Source organism: Dermacentor albipictus, chromosome 7 (genome assembly GCF_038994185.2).
Source record: "Dermacentor albipictus isolate Rhodes 1998 colony chromosome 7, USDA_Dalb.pri_finalv2, whole genome shotgun sequence".
Lineage (NCBI taxonomy): Eukaryota > Metazoa > Arthropoda > Arachnida > Ixodida > Ixodidae > Dermacentor > Dermacentor albipictus.
The window spans coordinates 25,502,864-25,527,752 of record NC_091827.1 but is presented as its reverse complement, the minus strand read 5'-3'; the positions used below and the strand labels follow the sequence as shown (position 1 = coordinate 25,527,752).

General features: G+C 45.1%; 1 long non-coding RNA gene across 1 annotated transcript in view; it reads left to right on the top strand.

Moving 5' to 3' along the window:
• LOC139047357 (uncharacterized) overlaps positions 1-21,678 on the top strand; it is an 85,729-nt gene extending 64,051 nt beyond the window's left edge. Inside the window, exons 2-3 of the long non-coding RNA XR_011507116.1 lie at positions 19,161-19,283; positions 21,552-21,678. This is a non-coding gene — a long non-coding RNA (uncharacterized lncRNA). The remainder of the gene's footprint in view (positions 1-19,160; positions 19,284-21,551) is intronic.
• Positions 21,679-24,889: the final 3,211 nt, after the last annotated feature.

Here is a 24,889-nt window from a genome sequence, read left to right as displayed (position 1 = left end):
TAGCCAAAAGTAGCGTAGTCAAAACGCCTTTGACTATAAACGTTTTAGGGGAGTGCAAGGTTCATAATTCTGCGTTTGAGTGGTCGCTGTTCATCAGCATAAACGAAAGAAAGAAAGGCAAACAGGCAATTTCTAACAAAGGTACAAATGTATTAAGTGTAACAGGTGATATTACTAGTGATAATGATATTACTAATTCATTCCATTCCAGTGTGCAAATTAGGTTGTTTGCGGACGACTGCGTGCGTTTTAGAGAAATCACTTCAACGAATGATCAAACTGACTTATATACTTCTCTAGCTGGCGTTATTGATTGGTGCGAAATGTGGGGAATCGGCTTAACGCTGAATAGACGGCCTTTCTTCGCTTCACTCATCAGAAAGCTCCAATAACCTTTAATTACACGTTACGTTCATTGCCTTTGCAGGAAGAAACAAAATATAAGTATCTGGGCTTCACAATTGCTAACAATTTATCATGGAATTTACACATTGATAATATCTGTTATATTTTTTGCGACATGAATTTGAAAATTCCCCACCTAACGTAAAACTACTTGCTCATTATTCATTAATTAGACCGAAACTTGAGTATGCATGTGTTGTTTGGGACCCGTTTACTAAAGAAAATATTAAATGTCTCGAAAGGGTACAGAAGAAAGCCGTGCGATTCATATATTTAAAATTCGCTCGATGTGATTCGCCCTCACAAAAAATGCGTGATAATGGCATCGAAATCCTTGAGCAGCGAAGGCAACACTTAAGAATTCGACTTCTTTCCGTGCTTATTAATGGAGGCTTATCAATTAATCCTGCATCCTATCTCACTAGTTCATCATCTAAGCTAACTCGACACCATCATCCGAATTCACTAACACCTTATTTTGCACGGACGGATGTATTCAAGTATTCTGTTTTTCCCCGAACTATAACAAACGGCAATAACCCATTGTTGCCTGTTTCAATTGATTGATTCATTGTACTACTGTTGTGTCTTACTACCTTGCTTGATTGAACAATGCATCGTATTATTATTATGTTTAACCACCCTGCTTAGACCTGAACTAGGTCTGCAGTATGAAAAAAATAAAAAAAAATAATCGAATGTGTTGTTTACACCAGCCGGTGTCTAAATATTAAAAAAAAAGGTGTTTACATGTTGCTATTTTATATGAGATATTGGTCAAAGCAACAATGCAGCTATAAACAGCAGAACCAAATGAAGTAAATGAGATAGAAATAAATATTTGAATTAAAAAATAAAATTAAGTGGCTTTATGCGCCAAAAGCACAATATGATTATGATCCACGCCGTAGTGGGGGCCTACGAAATAATTTGGACCACTTGGGGTTCTTTAACGTGCACCTAAATCTAAGTACATGGACGTTTTCGCATTTCTCCCCGGTTGTAAGGCCGCCTCCGGGGCCGGAATTTGATTCCGCGACCTCGTGCTTAGCGGCCCAACACTATATCCACTAAGCAAGAACAGCGAGTAATATTTAATGAGAGGAAAAACACCGAGGCTGGTCGCAGGAGTCTGTTTCAGACCTGCATCTCCACACTGGTCTAAAAGGGGAAGGGTAAAACAGGAAGATCGAATGAAAAATTTCATATAAACGCATGAATCTAGCAAACAGTCAGAGATTTCAAATAGCACTGACATCATATTTTATATTCTTTGTTTTTTTCCGTTAAGTGAGTGTACCGTGCCTTGGAACATTGCAAAAAAGAATATACGCATACGTCGGCGTTTCCGCTAAATTCAGTGCGATAGTTTTTTCTGTACACCGTTTTGGTTTAGTTTTTGAGGAGGTGTCTGGGTTCTGATGTCACAAAGCAGTAGGTGGTAACGTGCTGACAGGATATCGCGATGTTTGGGCTCTCATTCCGGCCTCACAAGTACCGGTCCATAACAGACGTAGATGGAGCAGGTCGAGCACATGGATGAATTCCTGAGCTTGCACGTACAAATGCATCTGCAAATTCCTCTGCCAAGCACGCTAGAGGTTTCTGCTTGAGCAGTGCAAGTGCTTCGAAACGCTCACTAGGGCGAGAATCACCAGCAAGGCTACCAATGACTAACCAAATTCTCGTCATCAGTGAAGAAACAGACAAGCTGGCGCAGAAGGACGCCCACTGCGACCTACAGAGCTTGTTCTTATGGCGTAGAATGGCAGAGTTAAGCCTGTTGAAGGTCGTCTTCAAGGATCTGTCGTCCTTCTTCCGCATCAGTTGTCGCTCCGCCCTTCTGCGCGCTGCGCAGAGGTTCCTGAGTTTTAAATCCGGAGTCGGAAAATGAGGAGGCAACTTGACCGCCGTGGTAGCAGCCATCTTACCAAATAATTCTGTCTATCACATCTCCAGAAACACTTGCAAGTTGCTCCCTGTATTTGTTCCAATTAAGAACATCGCTCACTTTAGCGCCGCGCATATGAAAGTCGGCAGTAAACACTAAAATTGGATAGTGATCACTTCCCATGCGGTCAGGTGCAGTTGACCACTTCACACGGACGTCAGGTGAATGCAAAGTTAGGTCTATAGATGTGGCTGATGCTGGAGGCCGGAAGAAAGTGGGACTGCCGTCATTGGCCACGCACAGGTCCAAACTGTCGATAACTTCTACAAGTTTGCGTCAGCGGGAGTCTGTGTTCCTGTCACCTCAGACCGAGTGATGGGTGTTGAAGTCACCGCAGATACTTCGGGGCGCTGGGCAACGGTCACAAAGCTGCTGGAGAAACAAATCCATTGCTACCTTCTTCCGCGGAGACACGTATACGGATGCAACAGAAAGAGTTCGGAAGCCAAGACGTATCCTCACAGCCGCTACCTCAATACTATCGGTGCAAAGATCGGTGACGTTCAAAGCCACATGAGGAATCTCTCTTCGTATGTAAAGGGCGGCGCTTCCCGCGGGAAATGACTTTATGCTGCAATTCTTATGGGCGACATATCCAGTTAAATATCTCCCGCTTGGTAGGCCAGCCTCCGAGAGGGCTAATACTGGAACACACGTATCTTTCAGAAATAATTTAAGTTCTGCTAATCGACTTATAATCCCAGCGCAGTTCCATTGCATTTCCATTCCATTGCAGTTCTTCCTTTATTCAAGGCCGGTGACAAACACGTCTTATCTAATTATCGACCAATTTCTATAACCTCTCATTGTTGTAAAATGTTAGAACATATTATTTACAAACACATTATGGAATACCTTGAGTCTCATAAATTACTAACTAATTTCCAGCACGGCTTCAGACGTGGGTTCAGCACATTAACACAGCTAAGTGAATTTACACATGACATTTGTATTAACCTCGACACGGGCAACCAAATTGACCCAATCTTCATTGACTTTTCAAAGGCGTTTGATACAGTGATTCATACGAAATTAATGTATAAACTTGACGCCATCCTTAATAATCCCCACATTCTCAGCTGGATTTCTAGTTTTCTTTCCCATCGATCTCAATTTGTGTCCTTTAACAGAGCTAATTCCAGGGTGACAGAGGTGCCTTCAGGAGTACCACAAGGTTCCGTGCTGGGTCCGTTGCTTTTTTTGATCTTCATAAAAGATTTGCCTCATCACATAACCTCAAATATACGTTTGTATGCTGATGACTGTGTATTGTATCATAAAATTTCCTCCTTTGATGACCATTTACAGCTTCAAAAATCATTTTCTAATTTTAGCTCTTGGTGCGATACCTGGCAAATGACAATTAACGTCCGTAAAACCGTTGTTATGACTTTCACTAATAAAGCGACCCCTTCCGCTTTTACTTACAAAGTTAATAATACTCCACTTCAGAGCGTTAGTGAATACAAATACCTTGGCCTTGTTTTCACACCCAGTATGTCTTGGCCGAAGCACATAGATTTAATAACCTCAAAAGCCCTGAAAAAGTTAGGCTATCTGCGCCGCACACTGACCACAGCCCCAAGAGATACTAAACTACTCATGTATAAATCACTAATCCGGCCTATACTCGATTATGCTTCTCCCGTCTGGAATCCACACAAACAGTGCCCCATTAATCAAATTGAGGCCATCCAAAAGAAAGCGATCCGCTTCATATGTCGTAGGCACGATAGGGATTTTTTCTCCGTATACCGCGCTTTCATCCCTAGGCTTAGAACCGCTCTCAGATCGCCGACGCACGGAATCACTAAAGTTTTTGTATTGCATTATTAACTCTTCTTGCCGTATATCTTCGGATAACTACCTAACTCCTGCGAAACCATCTAATACTAGAAGTCACCATCACCTAAACATCTCACCTTATTTCGCCCGTACGGACACATTTAAATACAGTTTATTTCCCCGTGCAATCGAGTACTGGAATTCCTTGCCTGGTGCTACTCGTTCTCTTCCTTGTAAACTTATTCTTGGCGGCCATTGAATAGTTTTGGTTTGTGTTTGTTTGTATTGTTCGTATTGGGCCTGTATTGTTTACTATTTTCATTTTCTCTGCCTTTCATACCCACTCCTGCAATAGCCCGCTCGGGCTGCAGTATGTACAAATAAATAAATAAACAAATAAATAAGAAACGGCACTTTTCGGTGATTTTTTGTTGCACGAGGTTGAAGAAGACTAGCCATATTATAAGGTAAAGGTCGCTGCGAAGGTGGTAATCATGGGCTCAAAGGAAAGAACGAGCTGTAGAAAGTTCTTCAGGGTGCCAGTCTGCATCACTTGAACATATGAATGCAGGACTTCAAACAAAACTCGCAGAAGGTCGGACAGTTCCTGATTTTGGAGCTCCTTATTTTGCTGTACGCACTTCCTCACAACTTCAACAAAGGTTGCGGACTTGGACCCACTCTTGGCCACTTCAGCTGGTTTCTTCATCTCTTTTGAGGCGAGGGAATGTCCTCCATGTTGTCGAGTCTGGCTGTGAAACTTGTCCGGCTGTCTGGCTGTCGAGTCTGGTCGCTGAGAAACTTGGACACTTTTTGCTGCAGCAGATCGAACAACCGACTTACCCACAGAGGACTTTGCCGTCTTGCTAGGCTCAGGTCGCTCTCTGACGTTGCTGGTTACCACGCTACGAACGTCCGACTCTAACGCAGAAAACTCAACTTCCGAATCTAACGCTGGGAACTCGTCACTTCCAGGTATCCGCTTCTCAGTAGGTTGTGGTTTGGGACCACTAATGAAGGACACTCGGCGGTGTAAGTCGCTTACACGGAAGGGGCAGCCACCAAAACTCGCTGGATGGTCACCACCACAATTAGCGCAAGCAAAATCTGCCTTGCAGGCTTTGTAATCGTGGGCGCCACCGCATCATTTGCAACGTTGATCTTTGATGCAAACTTTAGCTACAAGCCCAAAGCGTTGGCCCCTAAAGCATCGAGGAGGAGGTTCAACGAATTCTTTGACTGCATGCTTGGTAAAACCGAGGTCAATTTTTTCGGGGCGCTCGGTGTTAGGAGCAAACGTTATCACAACAGAGTTAGTAGGTTTTGCTGCCCATTCTTTTTCTTGAGTCTCCACCGGGCGCATGAGACGATTCACGTGCAGAACCCCTTGCGGTTTCAAGTAGTCAAGAAGGTCGCTTTCCGAATACCACACTGGTACTCCCCTAATAACACATGTGTTAGTCATGTAGGAGTGGGGCAGCCGGGCATTAACTCTTATGTCCCCAATCTGAGAGCACCGGAGCAGAATGTCAACTTGCTCTTCCGTTGCGATATCTAAATAAAGCGCGCCTTGCGATGTGAAGCGGCTGCGAATCGGGGCAGATCCCAGCAGTACCTTAATGGCTTCAAAGAGCCTGATAGGGTTCCGCTCTCTCAAATCAACACCTTTCTCTGTTGGCAAAACTACCACTGGGATTCCGACCGCTCTTTGCTTCCGATGACTCACCACCTTGAAGCCGTCGCTGTCCACTTCCACCATATCAGCCACTTCCTCGTCAGGGTCGACGATAGTTGTGTCGTCCCCACTGATCGATGATGACGCACTGCACTGCTTATCGTCCCTGATGTCTGGCAGCTCCACACCTTGCGAGGCCATGGCCGCCTCCGCCACGCTGGCTTCCTTCGGATGGCGCTGTCCCTTTAAAGATGCCGGCGCCGGAGCAGCCGTACCCTTCCCGTAGGGACAGTACCGCCTTAAAGATGCGGCCGTCTTCCAAGGATATAAATAACTCACTTAATGAATAGCAAAACCTATGCAAAAATTACAGAGCTGAGGTGACAACAGAGCGAACGGCGTCGTCTTCCTAGTAGTGGCTATTTCTTACATTCATTCAGTATAGCACAAGGACAACAGAGCGAACAGCGTCGTCTTCCTAGTAGTGGCTATTTCTTACATTCATTCAGTATAGCACAAGGTTAAAAAAGTTGCAGGTAGATATGGTGTTAATGTAGTTTTCACTGCTCCCAATAAGGTAGGTAAGATATGCGCCGCCATGCAGGGAAAAAAGGAGCAGGTGAAAGGCAATAAAAAAGAACAGATATTTGTCCACAGAAGCACATCAAGAACAACAATTTTACTGACTGTCGTATGGGTGGGGTTTATAAAGTTCCCTTTAGCTGTGGCCATTTCTACGTAGGGCAAACGGGGTGGTGTATGAATCAGAAACTGCTGGAACATAAAATGTCGTTAACCGGTGGATCGCCTTCTAATCTTTCCTTGCATTGCCAAGAGTGCCAAGATTCTAACTACACGCCTAACTTAGATGAATGTGCGATATTGTACAGGTATAGGAATGAAGATACGCGTCTTATTGTCGAGGCATTGCATATAAATAATGGCGCAAGTGCGTGCGTGAGTCAGCCTTCGATATTACCTTACAAAAGGAAGATATCAAATGCCTCTCAGATCAGTTACCTCTCACGTAGACCGGCACATGTACCCGACTGACACGTGGTGCTACCTTTCCAGAGCATACGCAGATGAGTTTTGCGTCTTTTTTTTTCACCTCAGTGCTTCCTTCAGTTTATAGTCGGCGTTCGTGTAGTCCACTCGTCTTGTCAGGCCTTACCCCTTCTTTGCTTTACGAACCCAAATTTCAATTTAACCCCCGCTCTAAATTTCAAGTTGGCGCACCGTCAAACTGCAGCTGGACAAGCCCCAAATTTCAAGTTGGCCTACCCAAAATTTTCAGTTGTTCCACTCTACTAAAAGCTTTCCCATGTATCTTTCATGGAGGCCTATGCATCCCTATGGGTATTCTCTCCGATAATTTTTTTGTTTCAATTGCTTTTCATCACTCATGAACCTACCAATCATCTGCATTCACACCATTATAACAATAAAGCACTCCCCATACGTGGGCCGATTCCAAAGATAGTGCAATGCCGGGCCCAGCCGCGGCGGAGGTTAAGCAGGCGTTCTGCACTCCCCATATATACGTTGGCCGATCCCGAAGATTGTGCAATGCCGGGCCGACCCGCGGTGGAGGTTAAGCAGGCGTTAAGCATTCGCGATACGTGGGCCGATGCCGAAAATAGTGCAATACCGGACCAACTCGCGATGGAAGTGACGCAGGCGTTAAGCCCTCACCGTACGTGGGCCGATACCGAAGATAGTGCAATGCCGGGCCGACCTGCGGCGGAGGTGCAGATCGCCATTAAGGGGCCCAACAACACAGTTTCGCTGGTCATCCTTCTTCACAGAGTGGAAGGGCACTGAGATTTTGAATCCACGTCCTAATCTTGTTTTTCATTGTTCTGTTTGTTTTGTCAATCTGATTTTCTTTGTATGTACCATATGGCGCCCTCCCTGCTTGGACCACGTGTCCGCAGTATTCAATAAATAAATAAAATAAAAAAATAAGTTCTTTGTGCACTTTGACACGGCAACCCTGCGCTATCGAACCACGGCAAGGTGGGGAACTTTGTGTGACGATCTGCACTACATTTCAAGCAATGTAGGCTTAGGGCACATCACCGGGCATCCTGATGAAATTTGCTAAAAACAGCTCGGCCTTTCAGACGAGTTTGTTCGGAGTGTGCTGGATCTTACTGGGACATTTTGCGACGCTTAATATCTACGGGCTCAGACATTACTGTAGCTTATTTCGGTACTTTTTGGGCATGCTCGCGGCATCGGGCGTTGGGACGCAGTTGGCGAAAGACACTTCGGCCGTTGTGGCGCAATTAGTTTAACGTTGGTTAGATTCTCGATGACTAAATCTTGCGGTGCCAAGCTTGTGAATACAAGCGTGACGTATTTCCTGTGGCCAGTTTTCGTCATGTTTCCACTCTTGTTAGATTTCTTTCCCTATGGCCGAAGCTCTTGGGGCTCGTCTCGCCCAAATGCGTGATTTGTATCCTGTTCGGCAGGAGCAGGAGTATGTGGAGTTTAATGTCAAGCAGTGCTTGGGGGCCTTAGCGGAATAAAGTTGCGCAAGAAAGACGCGTGGCTACCAAGGCTATCTGAAGAATACAACGAGCACTTCCTAAGCTTGCAGGACGCCCAAGGAGACCCATGGGTATCGTCGTAATTGAACTTGAAATACAATACGATTAAGGTACGAATTAGACGAATAACAACGATGAAAGAGAAGCAAATAGAAACATAAAATCTCGATTTATTCATCGAATCATTTGAACAACCAGGTACATCAACTTTGTTTTTAGCGTCGACACGAGGTGGACACTTCCCTTTCGACACACCGTTCGGAGGCTGTCCGTCCGTCCGTCCGTCCGTCCGTCCGTCCGTCCGTCCGTCCGTCCGTCCGTCCGTCCGTCCGTCCGTCCGTCCGTCCGTCCGTCTGTCTGTCTGTCTGTCTGTCTGTCTGTCTGTCTGTCTGTCTGTCTGTCTGTCTGTCTGTCTGTCTGTCTGTCTGTCTGTCTGTGTCTGTCTGTCTGTCTGTCTGTCTGTCTGTCTGTCTGTCTGTCTGTCTGTCTGTAATTTATTTATTTATTCGTACATTAAATACCCCATTTGGGGTTTTACATGAGGGGTGGGCATATTTAGATCATATTTTCAACGAATTCCTTGAACGATGAATGACTGGAGTGGTGCATCGCCTCAGCAGGTAGATGATTCCAGTCTTTCGCTGTTTGAACGAAGAAAGAGTTAAGATGAGCGGTGGTGCGAGCTGGAGAAAAAAGATGCAAAAAAAGACGAAAAAGATGCAATAAATTTCTCTGTTGCGGAATAGGATGAAATACACGTCACAAGGGTTCATCAAGGAAAGAAACCCGAAGCATTTGCAGGCTACACCACAAATGTACTGGTTATGGATGGATGCAAAACTTTAATAAGGTCCGGGCCGCTCCCTCGTTGGGACAGTCAGGCCTTGACCGACCGCCGCATCGTGGGCCCTCTGGACAGCCCATAGTTGCGCCCCGGCATCGGGGCTCTTGATAGCGGAGAGCCACTTGTCCTCATTGATTTTTTCTGTGCCTCGTAACGAGGGGCAACGTCAGAGCATATGGTATAGGCTAGCAATGTCATTGCAGTGCCTGCAAGAACTAGTGGCATAGGTGTCGGGATAAATTTTGTGGAATAAAGCCGGGCTGGGATATGAGCCTGTTTGCAATAATCTGAGGGTCAATGCCTGCGCTCTATTTAACTTCTTGTGTGGAAGGGGAAAGTCTCTCCTGCTGAGATAAAAGTGCTGCGCCATTTCGTTGTATGTGGTCGGTTGATCTCTGTTCACCACCACTGCGGGCCGGCGTTCGAGTTCTCCATGGTAGCGGAAAGCGAGACCTCGCGCCTTGGAGTGGGCCAGCTCGTTGAGGTTTGTGGGGCCTCTCATGATGGATCCCATGAGAGCGGGGAACCACGTGAGATTGTGGGTGGCGATGCTTTTGCCGTCGAGGATGCGACAGGCTTCCTAACACACGGCGCCAATACTGAAGGCGCGGATGGCTGCCCTGGAGTCGCTAAAGATATTGGCATGTCCGTCGTCCAGGAGGGCCATCAGAACAGGAGGGCCAAGGCAATGGTCACTTGCTCGGCCGCACGCGACGACGTGCTTCGTACCGAAGCGGTTTAATGGTCGAACCCCTGTGGTTGATTGACACTACCATGAAATTGTTGCTGTTGCCATACTGGGCTGCGTCAACGAAGCAGCTGCCGCCAGGGAGTTCTGTTGCGCGGCGTAGGAGCGCCACCACTCTGGCCTTCCTTCTTTCTACGTTGCGCTGGGGATGCATATTGCGCGGGGCGGGCGATATGATGATGTTATCTTTCTGCTCTTTCGGAAGGCCCTGGTAGGCGTCGTCGACAGTGGCCGGGGGGACGCCCATCTCAGTTAGGAGTCGTCTGCCCGCCCTGGTGCCGGAGAGCCTGAGAATCTGTGCCCTTTCTTGTGCTTCTGCAATTTCTTCCAGGGTATTATGAATACCCAACTGCAGGAGTCGGTCGGTGCGTGTGTAGTTTGGTAGTCGGAGCGCGTTCTTGATCCCCCTCCTTATTATGGCATTTAGCTTGTCTCGCTCGGCCCTCTTCCAGACGTGCATGGCCGCTACGTTCAATGAACGCCTTTCACGCCAACGCTTTAGCGAGCTGCGCCATGAATGCACTGGGTATGTGCCGCTCTTCAATGCACTTCTCGTCAACTTGGTTCACTCAGTGTGTGCCACTGAGTGTGCAGCAAGCGGTGAACGGTTCCCAGCGTTCGGTGGCTCCGGCGCGACACACTTCTTGTCTCGGAGGCCACGCGCGGACTTCTTAGCAGTGCCACTAGGTGGCGCAGCGTGTACACAATTAAGCGTCAGGGCTCCAGTTGCCATATGACGCGCTTCTTTGCGTTTGCAAGTAACAGCACACCATGCATTTCGGAAGTACCGTGCAGGCTTCGCCGAGGCAATGCTAGATGGCACCGAGTGCTTTTAAGGAAGCGCGAAAGGGGAGTCCCACTATAGATCTGGCCTTATACATAACACATTTCGGTGATGGTAATACCTTGTGCGGCTATATTCAATGCTACCGCATTACCGTCGAGAGTAATTGTGAGATGGGTTCTGCCGCAATTTTTTAAAAGTTTTCACCTAAAATAAACTTCCTAATCGCATGTGGGAAGTAAGGAGGCTGGCCTACGGCAGACTGCTTGGGTTTTCGGGATCCCTAAAACAAATCACGCGTACGATCTACAGGGTGTTTCCACGCAACGTGTGCCACAACTTGAAAGTATGCGAGTGCCGCGTAGCTTAAAGAACCACGGTAATGTCGTTTTCAGTCACTAAAAGTGAGTTAGACATATTTTTGTATTCTGCCTAATAAAAGAATTAGTTATTATTAAGTAATTAAGTTCTCGGATATTGAAATCCGAGCAACATTGTCAATCAGAAAATTGTAGGCCATCATCGGAAATTCCCCAGCCATCTTTCTGCTGCTTTATACATGCTATATAAATGTTTTTTCCAAGCGCTAAAAAAGCCGGATGAACTCATCGCGTCGCACTTTTCACGTGCTTTTGCGAAGTGTATCAGGTTAATGTAGGCATCAACCTGATCAGATATCAGGTTAGTATAGTGCATGTCTTTGTATTTGTTTGCCGTGTGACTTGTCTTTTTCTCTAGGCTAATTTTTTTCGCCAGTCATTCAGGTTTACAACGTCGCAAATCGCAATGAGAAGCGATAGCCAATTTTGTAAAGTGCCCTAATACTTATTCATCTATTCACAATACCTTACAGGCACATTGAAGAGCATTGAGTAAGGGGGCCAACAATAATTACATGACGAAAATAGCAAAGGGCAACATTGTTATACAATATTAGCACAAATGCATTGAGGTTATCACGGAATGTTTCACGATTGGAGATGGATACAATGCGATCCGGAAGACTGTCCATGTACAATAGCTCTAGGTAGAGGTGATGGGTTAAATGCCAGCGCTTGGTCATGAATGCGCATGAGACTAAGTGCGTTGTGTATGCGTCGAGATGTGCGCACAGGAACATGAAGGGGCAAACAGTGAAAGTTATTGCTATAAATGTACCTATGAAACAGACACAAAAGAGCAATGACGCTGCGATCTTCCAGTGACTGAAATGCAATAGCTTGTTTTATTCGGGTAATGCTCGAATGATAGTCGTAGTTGCTAGAGATAAATGTGGTGGCCCTATTCTGAACGGCTTCCTAATTACGGGTTAGATAATCTTGATGTGGTGACCATGTGGATGAAGCGTATTCTAGTTGTGGGCGAACGTAAGTAGCACGTGCTAATTTTCGTACATTAGAAGGCTCGTTGCGGAAGTTTCTATGCAGGTAGCGAAGAGATTGAGAAGCTTCGCATGGTACAGCTGCCACATGCGTTGTCCAGGATAAGTCCAATGAGAGGTAAACGCCGAGATATTTGTATGATGGGGCAGTCCAAACTACGATATTATTAATCGAATATTGGAACACTGAGATAGCTCGCTTTTGACTGAAGAAAATTAACTTGCACTTGGAGGCGTTTAGGGACGTCTGCCAGGTCACGCACCATATATAGGTTTGTCAAAGGTCATTTTGGAAAGTAGAATGATCATCGAAACATTTAATATTGCGGTAGATGACGCAGTTGTCAGCGAACAACTTAACTGAGCATGAAAGGTCAGCGGGCAAGTCGTTGATGTATGTACATTAAAAAAGTAATAGACCTAGCACACTGCCTTGGGGGACACCGGATGTCACGTGGCAAATGTCAGACGAAATGTTGTTGACCACCGTAAATTTCTGACGCGAAGAGAAGTACGCAGCCAAGACAGCGTTAATGAATGAGTACAAAGGGCAGACAATGTGGAAATCAAATGGCAATGACGTACATTATCAAACGCCTTAGCAAAATCAAGAAAGAGGCAATAAGTGTGATAGTTAGTGTTCATTTAAAGTGAAGGTCAGTCATGAATTCAAATACCTGAGTGTCGCATGAGTAGCCTTTTATAAAGCCATGCTGATTAGAGAAAAAGAAAGGTTATTTGGTTTAAATAGGGAACTATATATATAACCCCCCTTTTCATCAGTCATCTGAATTATTGCTGCCGTGTCTGTGGTACCACATCTGCCACAAATATAGGTAGATTATTCATCATTCAGAAAAAATTATCCGTGTGATGTGTGATGCACCATGGGACTCCCCAAATGAACTTCTTTTCTAAGAACTGAAAATACACAAAGTGCATAGTTTATACATTTACAGGTTAGTCCGTGCATACGTTAGGGAGTGTAAATCGAGTAATTGTTATATTCGTTCCATAGCTAACCTTAAACAGAACATGCGCCATTACCAAACACGATCTTCAGAATATTTCTGCGTAACGCACCTGCGCAATAATTACGGAAAGCAAATGATTGCTTATACGCTGCCTGTCCTGCTCAACACACTGATCGCAGATGATATCGATGTTTTACAGTCTTCGGTAACCAGTCTGTATAATTATTATTGTTGCTAGCACTGGTTTTATGCTTAGTACTTTGTACTTGTAGATCACAAGATTACTTTTGCTACAGCATCTGTTATTAGTACACGTGATTGATCTGAGTGTCGTTTTTTTTCTTTCTATACTGCTGATTTCTGAATATGTGAGCTAAGTAACTTGCTTTGGTTTATCAGTGTTTGTGTTTGTTTCGTTTGAGTTATTTTATTCGTCTTATTCTGCTTTATTGTTATCATTCCCTCCTACTGTTGTTCCCCCTGCGGCTCCCATAAAATGAGTTTTAGGACTTAGTCAAGCTGCTGACGCAGCTTTTTTCCCTCAAAACCTGTCAATATTCAAATGTATGTTGTTCATGAGAAATAAAAGCACTTACTTACTTAAACTACCTTACCAATCTTCTAGACCTTAGCCAGCTCACCTGATGATAAAGGCTGGCTTAGGATGCGACAGAGCAAGCGCCTGGAAATATTTTAGAACTGATGTGATCAATGCCAGATGAAGTAGAAATCTTAAGATTCGTGATGACGTATGCGATACCTTCGGCAGTGATGGTGATTGGAGCCATGAAAGGAAGGGCTGTTCTGGAACAAATGGCGTATTAGAACAATCTTCCTGTGTAAAAACAGACGCAAAATTTGCATTGTAACCAACCGCGGAATCTTCATCAGAAAACGGAGTTTGTTTTACGTCGTTTATTGTAATGCGATTAGCTGATTTACTTTAGGGAGAATTATTTGCCAGAATTATTACGAATGTTTTAATAAGTGAGGGCAAATCCTCCGAATAATATTTCTTCTTGGCGGCGCCTAATGCTCTACAGTGAGCATGTAAGCAATCCTTTTATTTATCCCAATAGGCCGCAGAATTCTTACGTTTTGCAGTATTGTAGAAAAATTTCTTTTTATTTCTTAATGTTCGAAGTTGTTTAGTAAACCAAGTGTTAGTTTTATAATTCCATATAGAGATTAGCGGTACATACTTGTGAACTAGCTCTAATATGTTTTGCTTAAAAAGATCTCACTTTTCATTCCTGGTCCCTGAGGCAAAGGACGGTAGAAAATATTCTTTACACAAAAGTTCTAGTTCGGTGTTGAATCTATCGTAATTAGCACGGTCATAATGCCGAATAGTTTTAGTTGCTAACCTGTAAAACTTAAAGGTAGGTTACTTTGGAAATTAAGGAGCTTGTGGCCGAGAAATCCTTGTATGTAAGAAATCAGACCAGTAGTCTCTGGTGCAGTCGTTAAAACCAGGTCCATTACGCTAGCACCGCTGGTGCATTGGTTGACAGCGTTTGTTAAGTTGTAGTCAAGACTCAAATCAAGAAAAACTGATGAGGCGCGACATGTGGTACACATGGCCGACCAATTAATGAGCGGATAACTAAAAGCTCGAAAAAGGTATATTAAATCAGTTGAATATAGTTGTGTAGCTCTCTGCATGTTATCACGTAGTTCCCTAGAAAAGGAAGAATTTGCGCCCGGTGCGTGATAACATAATCCTAAAAGTATTTTAGCGTAAGATGTAATGCATGCAGCACAAGTTATTTCTGTGGTAGGGTTAGTATCAAGGGGAAACGATAAGACTGTCTTTTGCACCGCTAATAACACGCCATCTCCTCTTTTACCAACGTGGTTACATCGATATATGTTATAGTTTTCCTTATCTGGGAAGAGTTCTCCACTGAATAGAGAGAGGTCTCCTTGAGTATTAATATGCCAGCATCACTATCATCTCGATAAGAAGCAGCTCATCCCTCTTGGGCAGTAGACTTCGAATGTTAGTAAAAGACACAGATAAGTATGGCGCCACAAACTGACTCCGCTTACGCATGCGCGTGTTAGCCTCGCACTCTCTCGTAGACAGCACACCTACGTTGCTAGAATTATCAAAAATGTAGGTATTACTATCAATGCGAAGCTTATCCACGGATAGCTTGAATGGTTGTTTTGGGCCTTTGCGTATCGCAGAAGCTTTCGGCGCGCTGGTCGCGTTGTCATGGAAAAATCTTCGCGTATGTAAAAAGTGGATCCCCTAAGCTTTCGTGCATTCGACCAAATCTATTCCTCGTACTTGAAAACGGTAAACTTGGCAACGATAAGCCATCGTTTATCCTTGATAAACCTGCCCATTCTGTGCACTCGCTCTGTGAACTTTTTATGGAAATTCCTAGGTTATAGGAACAGAACTTCAATAACTGATCTTCCGAGGCTGGCCATTTCTCATTGGAGTCATCATCTAGTTTAAAAAAGAGATGGTTAGACCAACGCAACCTATTTTCTGTATTAGCGCTCCATTTCGTAATTTTCCACAGCTGGTTCGTCAGAACACGTAAAACGTCAACCGAACCAGCAGGTGCGATCACAGAGAGAAAAGCTCCCAGGGATTTCTTCCAGGAAATTCAGCTTGGTACATAAACTTTCATTTCGTTGTCAGCTACTTTCAGTTTGTCAGACATGACACGAATGGCGTCAGCATCCACACCAGCCCCGTCTGCAAGTCGGGCGACATTAGCTTTTTCAAGCATTTCTATGTTGCGTTTCATCTGTGCAATTTCGATCTCGGCCGTAGCATGTTTAGAAAGTAACGCTTCGTGACTTTCCTTGAGATGACGTATTTCATTAAAGGAGTACTGACACAAAAAAAATCCATGTGGTTTTTTCTGCTTTAATAAGTAGTTAATGACCCAGTAATCACGGCACGAGACCTCATTTACTTCATAGCGCGACAGGTAATTATCTGCAGTCTTTTTTGTAGCGACCAGTCCAAGTTTCAGTTTCAGAGAGCAACGAAATGGTCCACCGGGAGTGTAAACAAAGTGGTCACGTGTTCGCAAAAAGCCATGACGTATGCTCTGCCGCGCAGCCAGCGTGCGGCGCGCCGGCACGCCAGCTTTGTGTTGCTAGTCGTCTGCTACGCCTGCACGTGGTTTGCCATGTCCTCGCCATCATCGTCGTCGTCGTCCTCGTTTTCGTCGTCCAGCGGCGACGATTTCCTGCATGTGGGAGTCGCCGCCGTATTAGACGTGGCCAATCACTTTCAATTTGACCCACTGGAGAGCAGCGACTCGGATATTGCGGCCGGCGACGGCGAGCACGTGTAAAGAGCACGTGTAAAGCCGCATGGCAGCCAACGAAAATTCGTGACGTAGCCACATGACGTAGCGTTTTCTTGGCTATTTACAGACCCGGGTGATGTCAATGTCGCGAGGTGCTCTGTTTTACGGTTGGCTGCGCGCACGTACTTTAAAATTGATTTTAAATATGTTCTAAGCGATATTCGCCGCTGATATTTTACACACGATGTGTGTGTGACCCGCTAAATCGATCTCACAAGTTATCTCGACTTCAAATTTTTGTGTCAGTACTCCTTTAAGAGCAAGAGTGAATGCGTCAGCCACCGACTTATTCATACGACCATGATTTCAGTTGACATCACTCACTAACATTAATAAATGTTCACGCATGGTACTACATACATACGCACAAGAGTCGCTTCAATATACCCTTAAGCTCTGGTGGGCACGGCACCACAAGGAAGCAATGGTTACTACGTCTTGTACAAGAAACATTATTAAAGTAATCAGCCTGAAAGAGCAAAGCCCGTAAGCGTGGCATCCTTCCCACGCTGTCGAGCCCTTACAGGCTAGTGACAGACTGACGCTTATACCCGGTATACTGCGCAGACCATCTGTAGTGACGGGAGAGGCATGTTGCCAGATGAGAAGGTCATTTCCATCCAAGGCTGGAATACCAAGTGTCAACGGTCGCAAGTAAAGTGGCCGGAAATCGTGTACAAACTAGGACGAGCCGGGTACTTCGGTGTGTGCAGCACAGCAAAAGTCGGTCAACCAGCAGGCGTTTCCCTTTTGCCGGCAGGTGAAATAATTAAGTGCGCGAATAATGGGCGCGGAACACGATGATGTTGGACAGGAACAAGGCATAGCAACCGAATCAAGCCAGAAGGAGCCCAGCAGCCCGCAGCAAATTGCCCCGGAAATAGTAACCTGATAGAGCAAAGGCCGCAAGCATGGCATCCTTCCCATGGTTGAAGTTGAAGTTGAAGTTGAAATTTATTTGCATCATCACAATGCGGGAATGCTCGGGCAAAAAGTGAAAATGAATTCACTTGAGAAGCGCTCGGGACCAAACTCCCAATACCTCTAAGGCGGACAAAATTGACGTATTGCAGATCGCTCTGAAATTTACCAGTAAATTTTGAGTGCGACTTTTTCAAATCCCTCCTATGCATTGTGTTACGTTTCGCCTCCGACGTGCGGTATAGCCGGCGCGGATGCAACGGACGCCGGGGCTTCGTTCACAGCGGCGGACATTTTGGCCAGTTCAGCGCTGCCCCAACGCCTCCTGCTAAGCGCGTCCAGGCATGTTTCAATGCCACGTGTGTGCATGTTGCGTGCATGTTGCATGTTGCATGTTGCGTGCAATGGCGTGTGTGTGCATGTTGGTGCCCACGCTTGTCAAAGCGTGGCAGCCGGGGAGAGGAGCTCCCCAACTGTGAAGCGAGGAGGTTTGACCGGCGCCGGCCCGGCGGATACGTCACTTCTTGTCACAACGTGTCCGTGCGCCGCCGTCACGTGTGCCTCTTCCGAGCCGTTCCTTCTTGCCCTCGACTCCGAGAGTATAAAAGCAGTTGCCCCCGGACGCCAAGAGAGAAGCTTCGATTTATTCAGTCGAGTAACGTGGTCTCCCGTTTCTCCACTTCGGTCGACCTGACCCGCCGCTATTTTGCGATGCTAGAATAAACAAGTTGTTCTGTTAGCAGTCGACTCATCCTTTGCCAGGACCTTCGGATGCTTCTAGCTGTGCCCCAGGCCGGCAGGCCAACGCTACCCTTGGGGCTTGCGACTCATTTGCAACAATTGCAACAATTGCACGCAAGCTACAAATTTGTATATATTTCTTTCCAACTTGAGATGGTCTAACACGTTCAGTGTATAGGAATTTGGTTAAGGTTTTTTGATGCCGGATTGCGGTGCGGATCTGTAAATTTTTTTGTCAAGTTTTTAAGCTTACGAGTTCTGCGAGAATTTGATAAGAACATCAATGTCCTAAGTCCAAATCCTGCTTCGTACATTCACTCGAATATAACTGTCATTGTCAAATGCAACAACGTTCATTCTAATTGATCCAGCAGTTTTCACGTGAGGGCATGTCTGCATTTTGCACGTATTTTAATATGGCCCAGTTGGAGCTGGTATATTTAAACCCGACGAGCACCACTGGAAGGGCACTGCTTTTCTGGAAGGAGGGATTACAAACAGAAATAGAACTTAGGAAATTAAGGATCGAGAAAAGAGTAATATGTCAGATCACAGAGGCTGAAAAAAAATATAGGATAGAGCACAATATGAAGAAAGCTTACAATAACAATGTGTGCGAATGACATGAGAAATCTTGGGCTGTGCATCTGTTTCTGCATAAGCAACACAGTTTTGCATTGCGCCCGAATTTCGACACGGAAAGGAAAGCGATGGTCGACAGCCTGCAAAATAGTGGTATTCCGCACAGGACCTTTGAACACGTCGTTTTCCCCAGATATTTAAGTAAAAGTTCATTTTACTGATTGTTACTGATTTACAGATTGTTATGCACGGTCAACGGTGAAACCTAGAGAAGTAAATGAAAAAAAAGGCAATTTAGAATCTCTTCAGCCTTTACTTTTGCTGGCCACGCCGCTCGGAACAATTTGCCGTGCTTCTGTAAGTGTGCGTGTGCGTTTGTGTGTGTGTGTGGGGGGGAGGGGAGGGTTGAGCGGAAGTTTTTACCTTCCTATATTTTTCCCTTGAAACGTGATAGTATTTTTTTCTCATTACAGTACGGATCCCACTCCCCCCAAACAAGCAATATAAAGATTATTTATTGAGTACATGCGAGGACAGAGGCGGCAAAAAAGTGGATTGCAGTAACCCTAAGGATTTGTACACGTGCTGCGAGTGCTGTGAGTTACATTATATATTGTATTTGTTAGCCTTCTTGGGACAGGAATGATACAGGATGCGTATTTTGTTTGGAACATGCATTCACATTTTTTTGTGAAAAGAGACTCAATAAAAATTCATTTAAATGCACCGTTATATTTTAAATCTTGAAGATCGCGCACAATGTAAGATATTAATTAACGAATTTCAACGGACAATGCAAGCAAAATCAAGACCGAGCGCGCGCCGCAGCAACCTCAGACGAAATCGCTTTGTGACGATGTGTGTGACGAAGTTTCAATGACCGCAAGTCGCGGCAGAAACTGATACACCACGTCGCAGCAGATTCTTGCCAGGCGAAACGTGCCGTAAGAATATCTGCCCGACATTCAGTTTCACACACCGACACGCCTTTGGTCATGGGGCGTTTCTGTCTGATTAATTGCACTCCCGCCGCACTCCGTTTTGATATTGCCGCAATTGAGCGTTGAAATTTAATAATGAATTTTTTTAACTAGGTGCATTTCGCAATATTAAAAAAAGGATTCGAATGCATTGAAGTGGCACTTCCTCCAAGTTTGACATTCAGGCAACTATGCCGTGGGTTCTGTCATACAGCCATGGTGTTTTGACGTGCAGTGCCATACCAGTGGGAATCTTTATTCAACGTAATTAAACAGCAAATCTCCACAGAATTTTTGCTTAGATATAGTCAGCTGATAGCCACCTCGAAACCACCATGGCTCTTAATGCACAATGGCGCTAAATTGAATGCCTTTAAACGGTGGCTGCATGTAAAAAGGAGAGGTTCTTTAATAGCTGCTAAGCACCTTAGCATCAAAAGTGCGTTCCATGGGAGCAATAGCTCCTTACGGAAACAAAAAGGTCGTTTCGGTAAATAAATAATGCTAACACACACATTTCTGCAATTTTCTGCTTGGCAAAAGAGTATTTGAGGAGCTTGAAATTTTCTCAAGGACAACTAGGGTGATTTTTCGATGTCCACTAATCTTGATAAAATTTTGAATTTATGTTCTCTTTTGCACTCTGATTATCTGAGCCAAACAATACGGCTGCAAGTCATTTAGTTTTCCTGAAAATGACTTTTAGCGATTCGTTGAGTTCCCCATTCATGACTTTCTACTGGCTACCTTGTCCTTGTGACGTCAGAGACTACACCCCTACAGTCGCTGAAATCGTCGCTTAAATCACTGCTGCCTAGTTCGGAAACTGTAGAAGCTCCCTGTGTAGTCAGGAGACATTAGCTTCGCTTCTTAGGCGTTAGCGCCAAGTGTACTTCGTGTATAGTACGCGTTCTGGTAGTGTAGGATGAAGCGGTATGAGCCGTGGAATAGAAGACGAAGAAGCGCAGGAGCCTGGGTTCAGGAGAAGAGAAGAAAGTGAGAAAAAAATGGTAGACGAGATGGACGCCAGTTCCATAGCAATACTTTCCGTCTATTGTGTCCTTTAACTAGGAACGCTACATAGGATCCGACGTCATTGACTCATTGTGCCGTCAAACGAATCAGCTACCCGCATCGGCTTCGGTGTCCCGTTTATTGGTTATATAAAATTATTGATGAATTTCTAAGCAAATCGAGTCGCCCTATCGGTGACAGGGTAAAGTGAGTGCCATTTGAAGATAACAATATCCTAATAGGGTTATAAAAATACCGGAGTTGCCCTTTAAGGGTGCAAACTGATTTATGGTGTAGGTATGTGCATTATTAACACGCTAAAGTTGCTCTGAACAGGTTTTATGGATTTCATAGAAATATTCCTCAATATTTTTTTTTTGCAATTGCAGCGCGCGAGGAACAGTTATAAACGAAATAAATAATGAGCAAATAAATAAATAAGTTGTCACCGCCACCTTCACCTCACAATGTCCGCACTCCCTCACCTCACTCTCACCTCACCAAGTAAGGCTGAGGGCAGATGAGCGTGAAGATGGCCCTCGTGACTGCGGTCATGGCTGGTAATTACTTTTTCAAACAGCCTTTGTTCTGTTAGCTGTTTTAAACCATTCAACCTCCACGATCAACTTTCATAGACAGATTGGTCATTCTAGAATTTTCTTCTTCGCTATCATGATACATGAACCTTACCCTCATTGAAGGGATCAGTTTAATATTTTTTAGCCATATTTCTGTAGATACTTCTGAAATGGCTTCGTAAGGTAAATAATAAAAGGGGAAGGCATAAGCTATGGATAAACGTGCCGAATATTACGAGTCATAATTTATATTGTGTTTAACATATATGACTACTTTTTTTCTGTATTTCAGTTCCATGAAATGACAGATCATGACAATGACAATGACAGATCATGCATTTGTGGTGACGGTACTTTCATGTTTGTGACGGTGCCGTATTCTGGAGCTCTTTTGAATAAATTCGAAGAAATAAAAGTTTTCAAGCACAACCTCTTCATAAATCCATTCGCAATCTCGCATGAGGTTGCGAAAATATTATTCCGTAAAGGGGCTCAGTGTTTTGGTATCTTTTATGGAGGCTGTCCTCGTCGCGGCCATAGCTATATCTTATGTTGACATTTTCAGTTGGCCTGAAGGAAAGGTCTGGCAAGCGGTAGGCGGCGAGCCTTTCCTCCTCTCTGGCTTTTGCGAAGTGGTGCGGGTGCTGCTTGAACGTGTTGTTTTCGCATACTGTGGATATGGATATGTTTTAGCTTGTGTATCATATTTGGCCACCACAGAAGCAGACGAGGTGATAGCAAGCTCATCCTTCTTTCCCCTAACCAATTTGGCGCATGCGCCACCCTCTCGCACAAAGCTATAGAAGAGAGCCTAATAATGAGACGAGCCAGTTGATTCCCATCCACCGTGTGTGTAGTCTTGCTCAAGCGCACACGTTACAGCTTGTTCTTCTGCAATATTTACGCAATGTTTATTCACACTGCGATGTCGGGTAGCCACTACGTAGCCTTTGGGTGCAGCAGTAACTATGTACAGTATGCAGACATTTCTTTGGCTGCGCAAACATGCGACGTGTATCGCCAGCCGCGGTGTGTGTAGGTACTTGTTGTGATCTATTTTGGCTGTAACTGGCGACGATAAGCAGCGGCCTTTGTGGACTGCCGATGGGAACTTGACAATCTTCTCACTGCTTGATCGCTTGGCGTAGGAACTGAGATGTAGGTGTGCTCATGTACAGCCAACCCAACGAAACTGCGACACATACAAGCGCCAGTTATTAAAGAATATTTGCGGCATCGTCTTCACGCATTTCATCTCTACTATGCTGTGACTGCGTGGGCGTCCTGTGTGAGACCGATGAGCCAACACAGCGATATCTGCATGATTGGTAAATGTACATGATATATAAGCTTTGTGCTTCGGCATTGCCTCTTTTCTTGGTCAAGCAGTAATATATAGAAGGGATTGCATAAAAAAATGCGATGGCCATTTGTGAGCACGCCATTTCCGTAAAACGAGTTGGTTGGACCATCGTATAGGACTGGCCCGGAAATGCAGAACAAGAAAATCGGTTCCATCATTTTGAGGCTTGTACAATTTGAATCACGCTTATCTTCTTATCTAGAGCGGTCAATCGACTAATTACAAGCGTCTAACGAAAAGAATATGAAGAAAAAGCAGCAGGCGTGCGCGGCACACGCGGTACAGTCATAGCATAAGCTGGAGGAGTGGCTCCATAGGAGCTCCATTTTTGACACCACGTACTACAGGGTCTTCGCTATGAAGTTTTCTTGCGTCGTTTTCACAAGTGCGATCTTAACTGTCCGCCCAAGCGTCGATGGTGAACTGCGGCTTGTGCTGCTCTCTGAACAGCGATCCGCTAAATCCGATGTTGTCGGGCCTGATGTTGGTTTACGATTGACTTCTTCAGTAGCGGTTTGTACCTTGCCAGGAGGTGCCATAGCGTGTACCGAAGAGTGGACACAAGTATCTAGACCACGAGGCGCTCATGTCACATCATTCATTCTACGCGTGGCACGATACATTGATGTTGTGGATCATGATGGTGGTTCATTGGCATCCCCTTAGAAAGGGGGTAGTGACAAATAGTCATCTAGCCTGCTTGAGTAACAAGGTCGAACTACATGCAGCATGCAACTGCTGTATGCAGCGGCTATATGTCGGGACACATTGTGGAACATAAGGTTAACGTAGTGCATTGCTTGTACGCATCGATGCTACATGGCGCGGATGTCACATCGCGTGTCAAATGGCATGATACGATGCTAATGATGATGATAATTTATTGGTATTCCTTTTCAAAACGGGACGGTGACAGGCGCCTGGTGGCGGTGGTGATGGTAACAAATTTATTGAGATTCTGCTCAGTTATGATCTGGCAGGCCCGAGTCCTAGGATGGCCCCTCTCGAGGAGCCACCCTTTCGGCCCAGGCAACGAGGGCTCTTTGTAGTTTTTGATCCGGCGATCTGAGCAGCTCCTCGCACGTCTGTTGTGAGGGAACTAGCAGGAACGACGTGGGAGGGGGTAAGCCCTCGCACCCCCAAAGAATGTGATTTTGGTGGGAGGCGCCTAGCCTTCTTGAATTATTCCGGCATGCCATACATGTATTTAATTACATCACTATTTATACAGCTCAAAAATCTTCCTTTTCTTCCTTAAGACTTGTCTATCCACCTTGTACCGCTAACTGTGCGATTGCTAGGTGGCGTGCTACCTGGTGCAATAATATGCAACAGCAAGGTAAAAGAAGACTGTGAAGACCGTGCTTCAAAATATTTGTCAAATAAAGAACGCTCTTGAAAACACGCTAATCCTGATTCAATTTGTGAGCGGAAAGTTTGGATAGCTTGGAATACAGATTTAGCCTCGCTTTTAGAACAAGCACGATATAGGCTGCTCGCGCCGTTTGGACAAAGGGTAATCAACTCAAAGCGGGTTTGCATGTTCTCTGAAACTGTGGCCAAAGCTTCGTTTCATCCACCAAGTAACCGTCTACGATATCGCCCCAAAGAGAAGTTTGTTAATCCGCACCAGCGTCATACACACCCAATGTAAAAGTGGAGGCAACGGGGAAAATTGATCCACTCAACCTACGCGTTACTACGTGATTAAACTTGGTAGCGCCGACGGGATTGCCCCGAACAGGGTTGTTATTGTAATACCTTGTTGTTCTGCAATGTTTACTTATTTGAAATCACTATACAATACGCACTAAAATGCCAACTGGCGAAAAAAAGCACTACTTATTCTCCTTTCTTTGTACCGCTAAAAGAGAGAGAAACAGGGAAAGACAAGGAGATTAACCACACAAGCGCCCCCTCTGCTACCCCACTTGGGGAAGAGGGAATGGTTGATTGAACTGCGCAAAAAAAATGTGCCTTATCTAAGCGTGCTCAGGGGAGGAGGGGGGGGGGCATGGCCCACCATGTGTGAAGGCCTACGTGCATAGTGCCACAACATTCCGCGAAACATTCTCAACCTGTGACGCTACGAGGTCACGGAACCCCAAACTTCCGTAAGTATACATGTGGCATTAACTCTGGCATCATCAACGCCAACAGCAGGCAACAGTGCGAATGCGGCATTATTTTTAACTATAAGATACCATCGTCATCAGCCTATTTCAAGTCCACTGCAGGACAAGGATCTCTGCCCGGCATCTCGAATA